The 14,066-nt window shown below is 35.0% G+C and overlaps 1 protein-coding gene across 9 annotated transcripts in view; it reads left to right on the forward strand.

Moving 5' to 3' along the window:
* The window catches only part of DMD (dystrophin), a 2,133,401-nt gene that overhangs the window by 1,546,918 nt on the left and 572,417 nt on the right, over positions 1-14,066 (forward strand). The gene's annotated exons all lie outside the window — the stretch shown is intronic.

Below are 14,066 nucleotides of genomic sequence, written 5' to 3' on the forward strand. Positions count from 1 at the left end.
CTACAGCCTTGGAGAGCTGTGATTACAGCAGTCAGCCTCCTTTGCAGCACCTCCCTGATGACTGCCCTAACTCTCACCAGTGATCAACAATGAAATGTTTCAAACCCAACCACCAACACTGTTATACTCTTAAAATATGAGCCAGTCATCATACCTGAACCTAAAAAAAATTACCAAAAATCTTGATACGTTAATGATTCATGATTGCTAATCTTTATTGATAATCTCTTCTAGTTCTTATCTACATATATTTTAATTGTCTATGTAATGTAAATGAAATTTTGAATTCTGGTTTGTAAACTTAGTATTATTGTGTAAATATTTATCAATGTTGCTAAACATCTTTTAATAATTATTTCAAATTCTTTATATTATTTTATTAATTTCCATTTTTATTTCCTTGGTGGTCTGATATTTAGAAAAAGCTCCTCCTCTTATTTAGAAAAAAAGAGTGAAGAATAAATGGGGACAATAACAATTGATTCACAAAATAGAAATAAAATCGAAGATGTCATGTGGAGAAAGCTTACCTTGAAAACATGGTCAGAGTGGAAGGAAACAGCAAGAGGAGAGTCTTGATTTGGTAAAAACGAAACAGAATGCAGATGGCCTGGAGTATCAACAATTAATTAGCAGGTCATTAAGATATGGCCATAACATATTTATAATTGTTTTCTTTCACCCTTAGTTTTTCTAAAGCAAAACATGAAGTTAGAAAGTAGTTAATTTTGTTAGCCACATGGCTTCATGGCTTAATTTTATCTCCTCCATGGACCCGGTACAACAATAAAGTTCTTTTGAGATAGAAAGACAGATGTTAGGCAAAAACATACAAGATTTTCATTCTAATCAAAATGTTTGCCAATAGGCTATGACAGAATCCTAGGAGAGATTATGCCATTTAGAACTTTCACAAGAGGCAAAAATAGTATGCTATTGGCATTTAAAACTGCCAACAGTGATCATCCTGAGATTTATTTCATTTGGCAGAATCTTGGTTGAGTTCATAACCTTTTCCCTAGACTTTTAAAATTGGTCCAAACTTGGCAATGGATTCTTTGGAAAAATTATTTCTTGATCGTTTTAAACTTTCTTTTCCAGTGTCAAGAGAGATTTTCACAGGCTCAGAGTTTTCATTTATTTTTCCCCTTTCAGCTTTTGAAAGAGAAATTTCCTTTTTGTTGGCTTTGTGATTGCTTTTGTGTCAAATTCAGCATAAAAGCTTTTCAAACGTGACAGCATTAGCTGTTTTGTGCTTGGCTGAGCTAAGAGTACATGAATTCAATAGAGAAGTAAAATCTTGTTTGAGCCTAGCTGATTTGCTATATAATACTTAAAACTATCTGAAGCAAGAAATTCAATAATTTTCAAGTTATTAAATAAACATTTCCAAGGCTGTAAAATCTCTATGTTTTTGAAGGCATTCTTTAGGAAACTTGAAATACAGATATCCTATAATCACATAATTAATTTTAAAAGTTGAAGTTATACATAGTGACTAAGGTAGCTATTTGAGTATCTCAAATTATTTTTCTAAAAAGAGAGAAATTTTTCAAATGTGGAAGTAGTGCCTTACATTTTAAGTTATCTGTGCAAGGACTGATGGTATCAGATATCTCATCCACAATAACAATATGTACAGTAATGGAAACTGAATTTTTCTTTTATATGTTTTGTGTATTTTTTAGAGTAGTACAAAATTAAATCAGCAAATTGACCCACATTAATGACTTGATGTTTGAATTTCTGATACAGTAATGAAAAACATTATCAGAAATCTTGGCAGGACCTACCTTTTCTTCATGTATTTTCTTTGTTTCCTTTTGTTCTCCCCTAAAGTCTATGTGATTAAAGAGAAAAGATCAATAACCCAATAGTACTTTTCCTCCTAAAGTATGCATGAAACTATTAAACTTCTCAAAGCATACCAACAGAGTGCTCTCTACATAGCTGATAGAACACAGATAGCAATGGGCTGGTTTCCCCAGGTACTGCTCTATTATATAAATATTTAATGCAGAGTCACTAAGCCTTGAATAACTTTATGCTTTGATTGTACTGTATTTTCCCTAGTTTTCTTTTCACAGTTTAACTTACCCCATGCTTAAAAATATAATATGCTAATCCTGTAAATCTGCTCCGCAAAAAATTTTCAAAATCACCTTTTCGTTTTTGTTTTTGGTTTTGGTTTTTTGTGATGGAGTCTCACTCATCACCCAGGCTGGAGTGCAGTGGGGGGATCTTGGCTCACTGCAATGTCTACCTCCTGGGATCAAGTGAGTCTCTCAGCCTCCAAGTAGATGGGACTACAGGCACATGCGAACACATTTGACTATTTTTTGTATTTTTAGTAGAGACAGAGTTTCACTATGTTAGCCAGGCTGGTCTCAAACTCATGTCCCCGAGTGATCTGCCCACCTCAGCCTCCCAAAGTGCTGGGATACAGGCATGAGCCAACAAACCTGGCCCCAAATTTCCTTTTCTGAACTCTAGAAATTAACCGAAGGTTGGTAATAATTTCTGAAATGCTGAACCTCAATAAAAATGGCAAAGTTTGAGGCTTTTTAACTTCACCTTTCCTGTCACCTTCTCCCAGCTTTACAGTAGCCTTGAAAATCAGTACCTTTGCAACCATAGTAGCTGTAAAAACTAGCAGTCTTTTAGCCACCAGAGAGTGTAGACCAGGATTGGAATTCTTCAAAAAGGCCAATTTTATTCGAAGAGCATTGCCACTATTTGACCTGTCTTGCAGCCCCCTTGAATAAACCTGTACACATGGCCTTGTCTTTATTTGGCCTGACTTAGAGCTAATTTTCTAGGAAAAGCCCTAGCTCTAGGGTGTTTGTCCAAACCAATCATCAGCACTTCTTTAACATAGCAGGTTCCTAAGGCTATGATGCTAGTTGAGATAAACATAGGTCTGGAGAAAAACTTTAAATGAAGCTCTGGAGAATGAGATGTCCATAGGGGATTTTGACAACCTCTGACATGTTCTTGTGGACTCTAGAAGGCCATATGCTTGTTTTAACAAATAGAGAATATCAATAAAGAGATGGAAATTATAAATAAGAACCAAATGGAATATCTGGAGTTGGAAAGTACAATAACTGAAATGAAATTTTCACTTGACATCACATTCAAGTTGGCAAAAAAAGAATCAGCAAACTTGAAAATAGTAAATGGGATAATCCAATCCAAAGAAATAAAAATAATTAAGAAAATAAAGAAAGCAAAAACTGAATTGAAGGAAGAACTGAAGAAAAGAGTGGAATGGTGGTTACCAGAGGCTGTGGATTCTAGGGTGAAAAATGGGGAGATCAAAAGGGATAAAATTTTAGTCAGATCAGAGGAATAAGTTTTTGAGACTTTATGACACAACATGGTGACCATAGTTAATAACATTGTATTGTATATTTTGAAACTGCTAAAATAATAGATTTTAAATGTTCTTGCTATGAAATATGATAAATGTGTGAGGTGATGGATATGTTAATTAGGTTGATTTAATCATTCCACCATGTATACATATATCAAAACATACATTGCACCCCATAAATGTATGTAATGATTATTTGTCAAAGTAAAATAAAAATAAAAAGTGTTAATACTTTTGTAAAATAAACTTTATAATAAAATATTTTAATGTGTCTTAGAGATAAATATATTAATAAAAACTAAAACTTTAAAACTCTTATAAGAAAACATAGGAATATAATGGATTATGCAATGTTTTCTTAGATATGACACCAAAAGCAAAAGTAACCAAAAAATACATGATTAGGAATTTAACAAAATTAAAACTTTTGTACTGCAAGCAATACTGTAAAGAAAGTGAAAAGTCAATCCTCAGAATTTGTAAATCATATGTCTGATAAGATACTTGTATCAAGCATATATGAAAACTAATAATTCAACAACAAAAAGGATAAATAATGACCTAATTACAATTGGAGAAAAAAATTGAATAGGTATTTCTTCAAAGCAGATGTACAGATGTCCCTAAACACATGAAAAGATGGTTAACATCATTGATTATTTTAATTATGCAAATGAAAACCACAATGAGATAGTACTTCTTACCCACTAGAATGGCTAATACAAAAAACACAGACAATAGCAAGTGTTGACAAGATGTAGAATACTTGGAATTTTCACATTACTGGTGGGAATGTAAATGGTGAAACAACTTTTTAAAAAGTTTGGAAGTTCATGAAAATATGTTTTTGATTTTTAATTTTTGTGGGTACACAGTAGGTATATATATACTTATAGGATACAGGAGATATTTTGATACAGGTATTCAATGTGTAACACTCACATCAGGGTAAATGGCATATCCCTCACCTCAAGCAATTATCCTTTCTATTGCAAACTATCCAATAATAATCATTTAGTGTTTTTGTTTATTTATTTATTTATTTTGAGATGACGTCTCACTCTGTCACCCAGGCTGGAGTGCAGTGGCATGATCTTGGCTCACTGCAACCTCCACCTCCCAGGTTCAGGCAATTCTCCTGCCTCAGCCTCCTGAGTAGCTGGGATTACAGGCATGCACCACCACATCCAGCTAATTTTTGTATTTTTAGTAGAGACAGGGTTTCACCACGTTGGTCAAGCTGGTCTCGAACTCCTAACCTCATGATCCACCCATCTTGGCCTCCCAAAGTGCTGGGCATTTAGTGGTTTTTAAATTCACAATAAATTTTTGTTGACTGTGGTCATCCTCTTGTGCTATCAAATACTAGATCTTATTCATTTTATCAAACCATATTTTTGTATTGTATATTTCACTACCCATTAACTATTCCCTCTTTTCCCCCACTGCTACCCTTCCCAGTCTCCTAGAAATATTAAACATGAAGATACCATATGACAAATCCATTCTACTCTTAGGTGTATGCCCAGCAAAAATGAAAATACATGTACACAGAAAACCTTTATACAGATGTTCATAGCAGCATTATTTATAATGGCCAAAAAGTAGAACCAACCCAAGTGTCTATCAGCTAATGAATAAATTTTAAAATGTCCTACATCCAGAAATGGATTATTATTCAGCAATAAGAAATAATGAAATATTGATATGTACTGTAACATGGGTGAGCCAATAAAAATATGCTAAGTGTTTTGTATTATTGTTCTCAAATATCCAGTGTCTTTTCATGCCAGAAGATTATACATAGCAAAAAATATGCTAGAATCCAGTCACAAAAGACCCCAAATTGTATCAACACATTCATATAAAACATCCAATAAAGACTGAAGGAGGAGGACAATAGACAGTAGAAAGGGACTGTTCATTGATATGGGTTTCACTGGGAGCAAATAAAATGTTCTCAAATTAGATCATAATGATGGTTGCACAGCTATGAATATATTAAAAACCAGAAAATTATACACTTTAAATGGGTGAATTTTATGGTATATTAAAAAGTATATCTGCATGTCATTGACTACAGATATTTTCTTATTTTTCAGCTTTATGAACACAGTTTTAGAAACATAGTCTCCATTTTTCTCTTTCATGAAACTGCTTGCCAGCTATAGAAATGAAAAAATGGCTTTGTCTGTGGAACGTAACTACTACCTAGATGGGAGCCTCCACCGCAGAATGGCTAAAGAGCTATTTTCTTTTATGGTCAAGATAGGCAGGTTCTGTCCTATAGAATATATTCTGAGACATTACCTGTAGCTCAGAAAACCAGGGATATTGATGCTCTAAAGATTTCCTCATCATTTATATGGCTTCCTATTTATTAACAAGAGAGCCTGTTCTTTATGTGCCATTATACTAGTATATTCTGTCCCTGGCCCTGGTCCAGGACTATCAGGAAATATTAGAATTGCCCTACTCTATGTGAAACAAGGTCATATCTGAATAGATATGTCAGTCAGCATAGGCTAAGCTACAGTAATAAGCAACCCTCAAATCTAGAGGCTGAACACAGTCTATATTTCACTCATGTTACATGTTCATTGTAGATTGATGAGCATGTTCTACTTAGCTTTAGTCAGTCTGCGACCATGGCTGACGATAGCTCTATCTTGGTACATGCTTTCATGATCATAGAGGCAAGGAATACAGTTTTTGAACCTTCTACCTGGAAGAGACAAGTAGACAAAACCAGTCACATGGCCATTCCTGAGGTCAATAGGGATGCATATGTATAATCTTCTGGCATGAAAAGGCACTGGATATTTGAGAACAATAATACACTCTACCACAGTAGGCTCATGGGGTTGGGAAAGGAGCTGAAAAAAATGCCGTTTTCTGGGGTTCTGTCCGCTGGCATTGTTTCTGGAATCATTTCCACCCATCTATTTCCACACCCTCTTAATCGACTTTTCTCAGATGCCTACGGTAGCTGGGTGATTAGTTAATTACAACATTGCTTAAGCCTTTTAATAAAGTCAGCAAATTAAACAGAGAGCCCAGATAAAGAGAATGCTTTCAAAAATGTCATAATGAAATTAAGGTAACGAAGCGCTTGGAGAACTCTCCTCCCTTCTTTTTTTGTACAAAACTTATTGCAAAAAAAGCTGGAAGAGAAATGGGCCTGAAAGTAAAGAGGGGAAAAATATTTTTTATGCCATTAGTTTAATTATAAAAATTCATTACATGAAGCCATGTAAGACAGAAAATAATGGAACTCTAATGGGTTGGCCGATAATGCATTTACTAGTCTGCTCTCAGCTTGTAGTCGTTGTTGAAAGGACAAAAAAGTAACGACATTGGTATGTAATCTTCAAAGCTATTGTAAAGATTAATCATTTTCAGTAAGCTGGAAAATGAGGGCCATTTTCTTAAATAGTATGCCCTGTATAGAGTGTTACCTTCTGAAACAGAGTTGTTTGGTAATGTCAGAGGATTAATAGATGAGTTTTGAAGTTAATGGTGAGAGGCTTTACTTTTGAAATGGCTTTCTTACAGCTATTTTAACATTTCTATTATAAATCCATAAAGAGGTTATATACATTGTTTTAATTCACACAAGGAAGGAAGAAATTGTGCTTCTCTTTTCCCAATAAGGATTTGTAGAACATTAATTCATTCTTGGGACCTGATTGTTTACTGATTTTTAAAAATAAACAAAATATGTATTTTTCTGCTGTCTTTTTTCAGAAAGGCCTTGCTTTATTATACACAATAATTTTCCAGTCATGCTATAATCATCAAGATTATTTTATATTTTTCAAAGCTCAGTTAAAATAAACCCAATCTTTTTTCTTAAATTTCTTTATATGGATGCATAACTTATTTAACTGAATGGAAAAGTGAATTGAGAGTCCAGAATCCTGCATTTTTATGATGACTCTTTCACTTAGTAGCTGTCACCTTGAACAAGTCACTTAACCTTTCAGAGCATTTACATTCTCATGTGGACAATTATGGAATTGCTCAAAAAGAAAGAAGATATCAAAAGATGAAAGTGAATATGCAGGTAGGGGTCATATATTTGAAGACCTTGTAATCCAAAGAGAGAGCTTGGGACTTTGTCTTGTAGGTAATAGGAAACCATGGAAAGGTTTTACACAGCGGAGAAATGAGGTTCTGTTTACATTACAAAAGATCATTTAAGCAGTTGTATGTAGATGGAAGGGTGGCTTGAGAGTGGAGGGAGGGAGGCGACAAAAAAGATTATTTTAGTAACTGAGCTAGAGATGAGAGGGACATAAGGTAGTGTCAATGGAAGTGGAAGATTTGGATGTAAGTGAAAAAAAATCTTATGATACAACTCCTCTGGGGGTATGCCCCCTGCCTCCTGCTCCAGTTGAGAACCAACATATATTCAGATTGATCCAGTGACAGAATTTTGGAAAACATTAATGTTGAAAGGACAGGCAAAAAAAAATCCTTGAACACTAAGAGAATATAAAGAGTGGGAGCCAAGAAAGCAGAGAATTTCCAGAAGAGAATAGTCAGCAGCACTAGCTGCTGCAAATAAACCAAGTAAATAAGAACCTAAATCTTTCCATAGGCATTGGCTTTTGGTAACTGAATTAGTTAACTATTTTCACAAATGTTGAGTGGCATAGAACAATAAGCCCATATTGCCTTTTACGAGTTTACAGCTTGGGTGTGGCGGCACTTCATGCTGCAGGTTGATTGGGGTCGCTCTGCACCATGTGTCACTCGCACCACATGTCACTCATTCTCCTCCTGAGTTGAGCAGGCTAGCCCTGAGAATGTTTATCTTAAAGTAATGGAGAAGTGCAAAAGGGATAGCCGCACAGCGTAAATACATTTCAAGCCTCTGCTTGTGTTACTTCCATTAATATCCCACTGGGATTAGGCAAAGCCAGTCACATGAACCAGCTCAATGTCAAGCGCATGCTGTCTTTTGTAGGAGGAAATTCAAAGTTACTTAGCAAAGGGCATGGATACAGGGAGAGGTAGAGAATTGGGGCCAATAATTCAATTTGCCATAGTGACTTCTGTCAGAATAGTTTTAGTGGAACAATGATGGCAGAGCCTGATTTTCATGAATTGGAGAGTGGCAGGAATATAATCAAGTTGAGGTAATGAGCTTTCTAAAAAGTGTGACTGTGACAGAAAAGAACATGATAGAGTGCAGATTATTGTTGTTGTTTAAAGATGAGAGAGACACTCATGTTTGAAGTCTCTGGAGAAGGACCCCACAGAGAGGCAAGAAGTTGGAACACACAAAGGGAGAGGGAGTATGTGGAGGAGGATCCCAGAATAGATGGGTGCCCAGATGGTGAAATCAACTTCCAATAGCAGAAAAGTTGCCTCTTCCTCTGAGATTAGAGAGAAGGATGTAAGCCTGATATTTCATGAAATTTATGTTTGATATATTTAATTTCTCCTGTGGAATTGTAGGTAGGATCATTTACTGTGAGATTTCTTTCAGTTCCTGTTGCCAGGAATTAGTCTGTAAACCACATTAGATATTTCAAACAGAGGAAATTCAATACAGAGGACTGGCTGCTCCATAGGAATGAAGGAGCTGACAAACGTAACAGAAGACAGTGAAGTAACCCGGAGTTTAGCAAGTTCAGGAAACTATTACCACCGCAAGGGCTGGGGAACCAACAAGTTTTACCAAAGCCCAGAAACCAGAACCATCTGTTGCTAATTCAACCACTGTAGGGGCTGCACAGCAGGTATTGGAACAATGGAGGGAGCAGCTCTCCAGCAGGAAACAGAGACACAAAGAAGATACCACCCATACAGAGAGAGAAGGGAGGATAATTCTCTTGTTTTATCCTTTCTCATGCTCTTCTGTCTCCCACTAGTGCATCTCATGGCTTAATCTAGTTAGAAGCCAACTAGCAAGAAATCCCAGGAATTCTGAGCTCCTATAGTACATCTCAATACTGAGTGGAGTAGGAGATGAGGAGAATGAATATAAGAGCAAACGACCTCTTAAGTGGTTAGCTCCCAGAACTAAATTTTCCCATGAATCCCTTGGTTCATGAATGTACACACACTATCCAAGGCAAAATAACAAATCCAACATGTAGAACTTTTTGTTCATAAACATATTAGGATCTTGTTTTATAATTTTCCAAGCAGGAAAATTATTGCTTGATTTCCTCAGGACAAGCCAGAGGCATGGGCAGAGCAGGTGACCTCATCTATTTTACAGATGACAAAACTGGGACTTTTACAAGGTTAATGACCTCCTTAAGATCAAACTGCAAAACAATGGACAAGTAAAACTTCCTGGGAAGATGCCTTTTCATTACTCTGCACTGCCTTTCTTGAAGTTCCGTTGAGACACAGTCATTAAAAATTTAAATTATAGTTCATCCGGAACAAACATTTATTTTACTTGTAGGTGAATATCACAAAACACATTTTAAAAGGAAAAATAACCAATATTCAACCTTAAAATTGTAATCATAGGGCTATGCACTCACTTTTCTATTTCAAGTTAAAGGGAGAATTTTAGAGCTGCAGCATTTCTAGACAATGTCTATAAAACAGCAAGCTATAGTACTTGCTTTGCATTCAGAAGGGGCTCACACTGTGGGGAACGTAGTTTGACTCATTAAAATTAGTAGTAGATATACTGGCAGTAGTGATGATGATGATGATGGTGATTAATATTTATTTAATCCTTCAGGCATGCCAGGCACCTTTGTAAATGTTTTCCCTGAATTGTCTAAGTTAATTCACACGATCATCTTTCCACATAAATACTGTTAAAATTCCCATTTAGTAAAGGAGAAAACTGAGGCACAGGAAAGATAATTAACTTTCCCATTTGCCACATAACTACTAAGTGATCACAGCAGGATTCAAACCCAGCAGGCTCATTGTATTGCCCAGGCTTTTAGCTACTCTTTCTCTTCCTCCTCTCTTTTCTCCCACGTAGGGTCAGTACCACTAAAATAAGTAAATGAGTGAAGGCAAATACTAAAATGAAAAAAAATACTCAAAATTCTTGAAATTAATTGAGGTTGTCTCATAGTCCACAATCATTTTTTCTGTCTAAAATACTGTGTATATATATCAAGCACATATTGCAGTAGCAACATAATGGGTTTGAATATGAAATATTTCTTTCCTGGTTGGAAAAGCAATCTTTTGGGATTTAACATTTTATATTCTTCATAGAAAACACACACACACACACACACACACACACATGCACATACACTCACACACACACACACACAAAGTCAATCTTTTTTTATAAGCTAGTGCTTACAGTATTTTAAATTTCTTCACACACCATGATCACCACACAGGCAATTCCCTGTGGTGTATACCATTGTAAATGGAATTCAGAAAGAGAAAAGGGTGTGTGAAGTCTGTTGTATTTTTGAATTTACACTCCTTCTGAGGTCTGGAGTTATCCCAATAGTCAATTTCACAGCGGTAGGCAAAGCTGGTCAAGGTCATGGTTCCTAGTGTGAATGACACTTGGGTAAAGCCAGAGGTGGGCAGAATATTACCTTAGGAGAAAGGGAAAACATCCTGTTGTGGGGAATGTCTTTAAGAAGGGAAACAAAAAAAGGCTATGTTTGAGAACCTTTGTGTTTATATAAGGGTCTGAGCCCTTTCAATGTTAGTCAAAGTCAGTGGGAGTTTTTCTTTTTAATCCTCTATGCTCACAAAACCTGGGCAGTATTCAGTGAGGGTTAGCACTCCATCAAGATTTCCTTAGGTATAAAAATTCTAACTTTTGCTGTGAATACAATTTTGCAGAAAAATATGTGGCATGCCCATTTCTGCCTTTCAAGCATTAAAGTACATCAAAGACTCTGGTTTCATGTCAAACCCCACTCTACTCCCTTGTTTACTAGGAAATCTCTAATTTAACTCTAGCTTCCTATCTTTCAGAGATTTTGAAAATTCTAGGATATGTTGCAATTTATAATTTTAGGCATTTTTAGGATCTTTTGATTATGTTTTTAAATTCATTGGCACATTCTGCATTTTATGTTTTTTTAAAATTTTAACAGCTTTATTGAAGTATCATTGATATACAAAAAACTTCATATATTTAATGTGTATAATTGTATGAGCTAGAACATGTAAATATATATATGCAACTATCCAAAGAATATAACCTCTTATATCTAGACTTTTCAAATAGGAACCTATGAGTGATAGGTGGCTTCCAGGCTTATTTAACTTGCTTGAATAAAATAAATGATTTTAATTATGCATTTACTAAAATTTTTGTTTTTATTTTATATTCCTGAGCTTATACATATATGCTCTGATATTGGTCCAACATAAGTATTTTTGTAACAATTCAGTCTTTTATAAAAGGAATTCACTTGAAAAAAGGTAACCAAGTTATTGGTGTCAGTTTTGTGGATGTTTATGCCATTCATCAGAGATTTAATATATGATAGATAGTAAGCTCTTCTTTTAAAATCCAAATAGCACCCCCTGGATAATAGGGCCAATTATGTGTTCTTTCATATCTTGGAATACATTATTTTTATCACTTTAGGTTTGGCTTGAGGAGGAGAAGGAAAAAAGAGGTAATTTTGTACCCTGGGAAATTTCTAGAAAAGGCAAACCTTTGGCAGAAGTTACCTCAAATGGGCTTTCAAATAGTGTGAAGATCTGAAAAGTGGAAAATAGAAACTGCAGTGCTTTATAAAAGGAGTGTGGAAGAAAAGGCAGCATTCCACAAGGATAAATGTTAATTGTTTTGTAATAGCAGCAACTATATCTGTGCCTTTAGACACTGTCTTTTGCTTTCATAGCAAAAGTCAGTGATATTGGTGTTAGCTTCATGGTAATAGTTTGGTAATCTAAATCTATTTGCTGTATGCAGGAAATGCTATTATTGAGTTTGATTCTAGAATGTTTTAGTTAACTGAGAAATGACATTTTATATAGGTTGTATATTTTTAATAGGCGTCCAACCAAACACACTACTGTTTTATTTTTAGTCTGTAAATATCGTACTAATGCAAAATAACAAATATTAAAACAAAAATGATTTTTTTTGAGACGAAGTCTCACTCTGTTCCCCAGGCTGGAGTGCAGTGGCATGATCTTGGCTCACTGTAACCTCCGCCTCCCAGGTTCAGGCAATTCTCCTGCCTCAGCCTCCTGAGTAGCTGGGATTACAGGCGTGCACCATCACGCCCAGCTAATTTTTTGTATTTTTAGTAGAGACGAGGTTTCACCATGTTGGTCAGGCTGGTCTCGAACTCATGACCTCATGATCCACCCGCCTTGGCCTCCCAAAGTGCTAGAATTACAGGTGTGAGCCACCGCACCTGGCCAAATGATTTTTTTCCTCAGAAGCAAAATTTTCAATTTCACATTCAGCTCATCACTCTGTATTCTTAGAGATTAAAAAAATTACAGTGTAGTTAAAAATTGTGTTCTGTTTATTACGCCAGAAAATTGTGTTGTTCTTACAGTGTTTACTGTGCACATTTTCTACATATTGGACCATTAGAATGGTGTATTATGTTCTTTTAATGTCCCTGCATTAAACATTGACATCGTTTCTCATATTTTTACTGCTTTGATTAATGAAAATTTTAAGTCATATAGTATATTGATCTTCTTCTGAAGATTTTATTAGGATAAAGTACCAAAAGTGAGATTACTGAGTCAATGGGAATAAGCATTTGTATGTCACTTTGTATCTATTGCCAAATTGTCCTAATAGATACTGTCCCCAGCAGTAGTACCTGAATATGCTAGTTTTAGTGATCTTTTCAGCTTTGGATTTTATTTTTTGTTAATTTAATTGGTGTCAAATTGTACCTTTTCGATTTAATAATCTGTTTTTTATTACCTGAACGTTAACTTTTTTCTTTTTAAGTAAAATCATCCGATTCTTTCTCATGTTTGAACTACCTATTCCTATTCCTCTGTCCATTTATCAGTGACTTAACCCACCCTGTTGAATTTGATATAACTATCTTAACAATTAATACTATCTTAATGCTTAGAAGAGCCTCCTGTATGCACTTGCAGAAATGACTAATAGAAATTTCAAGTTGATATGCTTCAAGATAAAACCTACCATTGATTGACTTCTTTCTTTGAAATATGTTTCAAGTGATGAAATGGCAAATTTGAAAACACTCAATTGCCAAAGATAAACAATGAAGAAAACGTAGGTGACTGGTTTAGCAAGATTCTTCTGTTTTGACTTTTATTCTAATTTTAAAGTAGGATGTTCTAAAAGTATTTTGATCCTTCAAAAAAGTTGATAACTAGAATAACAGCACTATTTTTTTTGTTGTTCAATATTTTCCGTATATGCAGGTTTAGTTGAATGCCAGTAGATGGCACTAATTACATAAACAATTCAACAAGTTAATGAAGAGGAAAATAAATGTATATATTTTTTTTCGGTTCAAATGTTATCATATGTCACATACTCAACAATTACATATGAGCTTATTTTTGTAGTTTTTTTCACTTGTGGTAAAACAATTAAGCCCAATTAATTGCTACTAAGTTGGAATACTTGATGCTGGTTATTGCTTAAGATGCTGCATTTGAAAAGTTTTGTCCTGTAAGGTGGGTTAGCTTATGATTGACTAAATCGCATGGTAGGCTAAAAGCAATCATATATGTATTCTGACCTGAGGATTCAGAAGCTGTT

This window comes from Cebus imitator, unplaced genomic scaffold (assembly GCF_001604975.1).
Source record: "Cebus imitator isolate Cc_AM_T3 unplaced genomic scaffold, Cebus_imitator-1.0 Scaffold208, whole genome shotgun sequence".
Classification (NCBI taxonomy): domain Eukaryota; kingdom Metazoa; phylum Chordata; class Mammalia; order Primates; family Cebidae; genus Cebus; species Cebus imitator.